Consider the following 7,674-nt stretch of genomic DNA (forward strand, 5'->3'; position numbering starts at 1 on the left):
GTATATGACGGTGGTATGCATGTATATTGATATGGCACATGTAGATATAGGGGTGGAGGTGTCCATGCAGGTACGTTGGGTCTTAACTGGACAGTATGACCTTCCGTCTTTTCCGATTGGTGAGGTGGTCCAATCGGTCTTACCTGCTGTCGCTCCTAAGTGGGTGAGCAAGGTCGCTTCGCTAGCCGGTCACTTGGGCCGGCCTTCTTTTTTACATATTTAAACAATAATTGGTCGAAGGTTGGGCCAGATCTAACCAGTCGACCAGCTGCCTTGAACGCATTAGTTTTCCACGTACCTATCTCTGGTCATCGTGGTTTGAAGTTATGTGGTCATCGTGGTTCTTGGGTGTTGCCGGACCATCCGCTGGAATGATCCGGACTATCCGGCGGTGTTCCAGACCGTATGCATCTGTGCGTCGGACCGTCCGCGATGCACAACACAGGTGCACGTGCCTGGCTACCTGCTTGTGTCTGTCCCCCAGCGTTGGAGGCGGTGATGGTAACTTTCAAAGTCTCCCCTCTATTAGGAGTCTTTTCCGCCACCACTTTTCTACAAGAATTTTTGTTATTTTCATCGGCCTTTCGCGCGTCGCCGATGATGACCTCCTTGCCTTTGCCCTTATCGGTCGCACTTCACCGAATTAGAACTTTTTGCCATCGAAGTCGATCACATTTATTGGGAAGGGCTCCGTGTCCACCTTCATTTCTTGAAATTTCAATCGTTCCTCGTTAATGGCCAATTGGATTTGTCATCGAAGTACATTACAATCATTAGTGGCGTGAGAAAACGAGTTGTGCCACTTGCAGTATGCACAACGTTTTAGTTCGTCGGCGGGTGGAACAATATGATTTATTTTAATATTGCCATTTTTTAATAATTTATCGAATATCTTATCACATTTGCCAACATTAAATATAAATTTAACCTCCTCCCGTCGTTTCTTTTGAACCGACTGTAAGGAGGAATAAGCCGAAGATTTGGCCTGCTTGGGCCAAACCATTTCGGTAGCGTAAACTTCTTTTGATTCATCGTCCGAGCTACTCTGGTCACACTCTACTATATGGACGTTGTGACCAATTGTTTTAGCAATTTCTTTACTTCGGCTTTCACAAGCCAAAGCTCTCTGATGTAATTGTGTATCGTGAAAAACTAGATGCCTTCTAATCTTTCTTTTAAATAATATCGCAATCCATTAAAGGCTAATCTCGCTAGCTGTTTTCTGCCAAATGAATTTGAAAGCATCGGTTTCTTGTATCCCGGAACCTCCGGATGTACTCATTAATCGATTTGTCTTTTACTTGTCGCAGGACCACTAGATCTACCAAGTCTAACTCATAGTCACTAGAAAAGAAGTGATCACATAATTTTTTATTCTAAATCCCCCATGACAAAATAGAATTAGGAGGTAATGTGGCATACCATGCGAATGCGGTTCCTGTTAAAGATAATGAAAATAAACGCACATGGAATGCCTCTGTGTCGGCCAATTCTCTTAATTGCGCTAGGAACTAGCCTATGTGCTCGCACATGCTCTTTCCTTGGTCACATGAAAATTTCGCGAATTCGGGTATCCTGGTTCCCTATGGGTATGGGTGATGGTCAAATCGGCTATCATAAGGTCTCCAATATGACTATCCCCCAGGGACTATGCTTACTCCGAACTTATCTCGGAACGTCCCGACTATCTCTTCCCTCACTATATCAATGGCAGCCGGTGGGAGACCACCGGCTCTCTGGTCAAACATGGGTGAGGTTATTTGGATATTAGTATGTTGTCTTCCTCCCCATTGGTTTGGGTTTTTGTGGAGCGTTAATACTTGCCATATGCGGCTCATAGGACTGGCCGTTCCTTTCTGGCCGTCTAGGGGCTGGAAAGTACTCACCCCCACGGGTTTGGTATGTTATATTATGGTGTTGGTGTGTTGTATGGTGTGATGGGAAGTTTAGCTGGGACGGGTACGGAGTTGGATAACCATCCTCCTCAAAAAAAAACTCTGTGCCGAACCATCCAGTTAGGTACGCGGATCGTCTGGCTACGTGCGCGGACTGTCCGGCCATGTGGCCGAACTGTCCTGTGTTGTATTCGCACTGTCCGGTGCCATACGTAGACGGCCCGGATGGGTTATCTAGGGTTGCGCGGTACGTGGCGACTCGGACGCAGGCCTCGGTAATTCATTTCTAAAAATGGGACCGGCTGCCGCTGGCCCGGACTGTCCGCGCTCACGTGCGGACGGTCCGGACATGCACAGATCGGCGAATTTATCGTCGATGTGTGTAGGAGGCTGTGGTTGCCTAGGGTACATGTCTATCGGCATCCCATAAAGAGGTTGTGACTTGTCGTGACAACCTGTGGCCGATGAATCACACATGTTTCCCCCCAACTCAACCTTGTGCGAAGGAAAATTTGCAATGGTAGATTTATCAAACGCATGCACTAGCCTTCTATAATCATTTTGCATACCCCTATAATATTTTGCATTTGGTCTCACTGCTCATCTATATAATTTTTTAGAGACTAGAGTTCGCTTGTGTCGCTTACCTTGGGGGTAGCTGCAGTGGGTCGAAGCGAGGCCGGATCAGTCACCCGTTGCCGAACGACCTTGTTGTTCCTGTCGACCTTGAAGTTGGCCAGTAACTTTGTCTTTGTTTCTTGGATCAGCTGCTGTCACACCCGGTTTTGAAGGTAAACCGAATGCGAACCATGTAAGTGCCAGGATCAGTAATTCACGTACACAGCGATTACATAAATGACTCATCATAGCACAATGCTTCGAATTACAATAAAGAGTAAGTAATACTATTACAGACTAGAGCCATTTACATAATATAAATCAAAGTACACAGAATCGAAACGTAGCCAACGTAAACAACCCACCATAGGCAGCTGACTGGGGGAGGTCGCTAGCCTACTCCTCAAACTCGTCGAAGTCCTGGAACTCCTGGAGATCCGTCTCGACGCCTCCTTCTTTACCTGAGCATAGATTGCACCAAAGGCAACCTGGTGTTTTGTGAAAGCAAGGGTGAGTACACATCAATGTACTCAACAAATGTCCTGTTTGGCTGTAGTGGACTAGCTTTATGTGGGGTTAAGTCAAGCAGTTGCTTTTAGTTGGTCAGGTTATTATTACTAGTAGAAAGCCAAGTTTTAGAATTAACCCAAGTTATTAACCCAAAGTACCCTTTCCAAACGGAAAGAATACCATTTACCATTACCATAAGCATAATCATAACCATCCTCATCATCATCATCTGTAAACAAACCATCTCTGATCAAGTATCCCTAATCAATGGAGCTCCCTTGGCCGCTCATAACCGCGAGCACGACTGATATATCAGTTTCATAACACTCTGCAGAGGTTGCGCACTTTACCCACAAGTCGTGATTCCCTCTCTAGCCTGGGCTTGCAAGACCCTTATTCACTCCCAAGGTGAATGGCCAGGGATTCACTACGAAGCCTTTACAAAGATTCCCTGAGGCTGTAGCCACCCGTTAGGTTTCCTAAATGCACCGCACTCCTCTCCAATGGGCGAACCAACCTTGGCAGACCGAGCCGCATACACCGAGCCCCATTAACGGCACGATGGCGAACTACACCCTAGTTCCTCTAATTATTCAGCTAAGGGCATCCCATTCCACCCTCATGGTTGCACTGTTTTCCCGGGCAGTCATCCAACGAACAGGTCCTTACGGAGAGGCACTCGAGAAACCACTCGAGCCTGAAAGGGAAATAGGGTCAAACCTTTTCCTAAATGATTTTGGTGGTTGAATTGCCCAACACAAACAATTGGACTAACTAGTTTGCTCTAGATTATATGCTCTACAGGTGCCAAAGGTTCATCTACAACTATTCTAAATCGACTGTCCGGAATACCGTAGATTATACCGGACATGAGAAGCTTTTTGGAAAAACAGACTAAGCGCGGACCGTCCGGGCCCTTGCAGCGGACCGTCCGCGACACCAGGATGACCCTCGGACAGAACCAATGCAAAAACCCATGTCTACACTACGGACCGTCCGGAGGGAAAGCAAGCACCGTCCGAGAACACGCGCGGACCGTCCGACCTCAGGCGCGGACCGTCCAGTAGGTGAGGAACCGAAAAACCCGAAGGTGACGAGTTCGGTAAAATGATTTATAGCGTCCTCACGGACCGTCTGGGGTGCCCGACCGGACCGTCCATGACTGCCTTTATCTGACATCTGACGACACATTAAATGCAATATAGCTGTTGATATAGCCGTTACTGCTGACCGTTGCGTTTTCAGCCGTTGATCTACAGGGGCGAACCGTCCGGACCAGGGGCGCGGACCGTCCGCGGTTGACAGAAAGGAGCAACGGCTAGGAAGTGGTTGGTGGCTATAAATACAACCCCAACCACCTCCATTCATAATACCCAAGCATTCCAATCTTCAACATTCAATACAAGAGCTAGCAATCCATTCCAAGACATAATCAAAGCCTCCAATCTCTCCAAGTTCCACAATTGAGACAAGTGATCATTAGTGATTAGTGACTTGAGAGAGAGAGAGAGTGATCTTTGTGTTATTTGTCGCTCTTGTCCTTGGATTTTGCAATCATGCTTTCTTCTTCCGCATTCTTATTCTCAAGACACTTGTAATCAAATCAAGAGACACTAAGTTTGTAGTGGTCCTTGTGGGGTCTAAGTGACCCGTTTGATTAAGGAGAAAGCTCACTCGGTCTAAGTGACCGTTTAAGAGAGGGAAAGGGTTGAAAGAGACCTGGTCTTTATGACCACCTCAACGGGGAGTAGGTTTGCAAGAACCGAACCTCGGTAAAACAAATCACCGTGTCATCCGCTCTTATTTGCTTGTGATTTGTTTTTGCCCTCTCTTTCGGACTCGATTATATTTCTAACGCTAACCCCGGCTTGTAGTTGTGCTTAAACTTTATAAAATTCAGATTTGCCTATTCACCCCCCTCTAGGCGACTTTCAATTGGTATCGGAACCCGGTACTTCATTAGAGCCTAACCGCTCGAAGTGATGTCGGGAGCATCCGCCATGAGGGAAATCGGGACCGGCGACAAGTCCGCAAGCTCGGGAAGAACACATTCAAGGGAGTCCGCCCACAAGCACAAGGAGGAATCCTCTTGTGACACCCCAGGTGTCTAATTTGCGTTATGACGGGAGATTTATCCCAATCTCAGATGCTCAGTGAAAATTTCTATTTCTTGCTCGCGTATGTCTCTGACTATCCAGATTTTTCCTTCACATTTCACCGAATTTGGAATTATTCAATCTCACAGAAGGCCAAATTTGGAGCCTGTTAAAACTTTTATTTCACGGAACGAACACGAACTCGAAAATCATTCTCGAATTATAAATCTCATCTGAAGCTCAGTTGATCAAACTCTCGACGGCTGTTATTTGATCTGAGCCCGAGTCTAATTCCTCGAACGTTGACCTATGTCTGACTATTTTAATCCGACTCCGTACTCTCAAACGGAATGCTCAATATGTTGTCATCAAATCAATTTTATCTGACTCGGCTAAATATCTCATGTTCGAACCGAACTCAAAACCCCGTATCGACAACGATTTTTAAAATGTCACGATTCGCTTTCTCCGACTAAAATTCAAAGCCGATCAGAAATCTGAGAGAAACATTTATTTCTAAAATAGTGCGCGAGGAATTATTTCCGAGCGAATTCAAATCCAACTCTCGGACGAACTGATCGCTCAATCGTTCGTTCGTCGAAACTCCAGCTCGCTCTGTTTTTACACAGACGACTTCCGCGAGAGCATTTTCATTCCGGAAAATAAATTAGCGCGGCCCGATTTAGTGTTTTGGGCCGAATCCAGTCCAGCCCATTTGGCCCATTTAAAACCCTAGCCCTAGAGCTCTTCTATAAATAGAAGGACCCCTCACTTGCACTTGGCTTTTATTCATCTACCCCCCTAGCCGCCACTTTGTTTTTCTCCCTGTCTTCTTCTCCCACACGGCAGCAGCCCACACCTTCTTCCTCCCTGCGCCCAGCCTTCCCCAAGCTCTAGCGCGCAGGGCAGCAGCGCCCCTTCTGCTCCATGGCCGAGCTCCCTTGGAGCAGACGCTCACCAGCCCAGGCGTGGGCTCCATTTTTTCCAGGGCCGCCGAACTCCATGTCCATGGCGTGGAGCAGCAGCTCCCATTCCCCGGCGACATCCTCCTCGCCGTCGTCCATGGCGCCCCTGCTCTTTCTTCCTCGCACCGCAGCAGCCGAGCTCGCCCTAGCCTCCATTTTTCCAGTCGGCGTTTCCCCCTGCGAGCAGTTTTTTCCCGTTGTCTTCATCCTCCAGCCGCCATGGACGCCCAAGCCAGGAGCGCCTTGAGCTCGCCCCTGCTCCTCTCTCTCTACCAAGCGCCCCCCCTGCAATCTTCCCCAAGTTGTCTTCCTCCTCTCCCCAACGACGCCCTCCTCTTTTCCTCTCTGTTCCAGACCGGCATCAGGGCAGTGCGCGCAAGCTCTCCCAGCCAAGGACAGCACCATCCCCTCCACTGCTGCTGCTCGCCTCCTACCTCCTTTTCCCCTAGTGCGACAGCAAGGAACCCCTGTTCTGCCGGCAGCCATGGCATCCAAGTTCTGTGCGCAGCGATGCCGGTCCAAAACAGCAGCCTCGGATCCCCTCCGCATCGCGTGCTTCGCTCGATCTGCGCAGTCCCGACCCACGCCGTCGCGTTGGTGTTTGGGGACAGCCCATGTCGTGTCGTTGACCTGCGCAGTTCGACCGTCTACGCGTCTCACTTCGCCGGATCTGCGCAGCCCCAACATCGACGACGTTCACCCCGGTGAGATGACGATGATCTTTGTTTGATTCCACATCGGCATTGTTCTCCGGTGATTAAATTGTGTATATGTGCTGTTTTGTTTTATTTTGTGGAGGCGATGTAACGCCCCGAATTTTGCAGTTGAATTTTTTTTCTTTTCTTTACTCGCCAAATTCGGGCGTTACCTTTTCTTTTTCTTTTTCCCTCGCTAAACCTTGACCTTTTCCAAAGTTCTAGCGGGATTCGGTTTGGATTTCCCGTGTAAGAAAAACCCTAAGTACTTTATGTTGTTTGATGCACCCTGCCGAACCTTGCATTTCTTTTGATTGCTTTGAAAGTGCAAATGCATTCATGTAGAAAGATCGGATTTCGAAAATGAGGAGAAGATCTTGTCTTTCTTTTTTTTTCTCTCTCTCTTTTTCTCTCTCCTCTTTTTCTCTCTCTCCCGCGCCTTGGGCCGACCCCGGCCGGCCCAGCCGCCCCTGGCGCCCCCCCTTGGGCCCAATTGGCCCATGCCGCCCCCCACCTCCCCTTTTTCCCCAATTCTCTCTCCCTCCCTCTCATTTTCTCTCATTTTCTCTCCCCCACCCTAAGCCGCCGCCGCCCCTACCCCTGCCCTAAGCCGCCGCCGCCCCCTGCCGGCCGCCCCCCCCGCCGTCGGCCGCCCCTCGCCGGTGAGCCCCCCCTCCTCCCTCTCTCCTCCCTCCCCCATCCCCCCTCCCCTTTCCCCTCGCCGCTCGGCGCCATGGCCGCCGCCATGGCCGGCTCGGCCCGCCCGCCCGGCCGCGCCCTGGCCGCCCGGCCGCGCCCCCAGCCGCCCGCCCCGGCCGCGCCCTGGCCTGGCCGCGCCCTCGGCCGCCCGCCCGGCCGCGCCCAGCCGCGCGCCCCTGGCCGCGCCCTCGGCCGC

The 7,674-nt window shown here is 49.9% G+C and overlaps 1 pseudogene; it reads right to left on the reverse strand.

Annotated features, from left to right (window-relative positions):
• Positions 1-5,921: 5,921 nt before the first annotated feature.
• Positions 5,922-6,664, reverse strand: LOC103626604 (uncharacterized; annotated as a pseudogene).
• Positions 6,665-7,674: the final 1,010 nt, after the last annotated feature.

Source organism: Zea mays, chromosome 5 (assembly GCF_902167145.1).
Source record: "Zea mays cultivar B73 chromosome 5, Zm-B73-REFERENCE-NAM-5.0, whole genome shotgun sequence".
Classification (NCBI taxonomy): Eukaryota; Viridiplantae; Streptophyta; class Magnoliopsida; order Poales; family Poaceae; genus Zea; species Zea mays.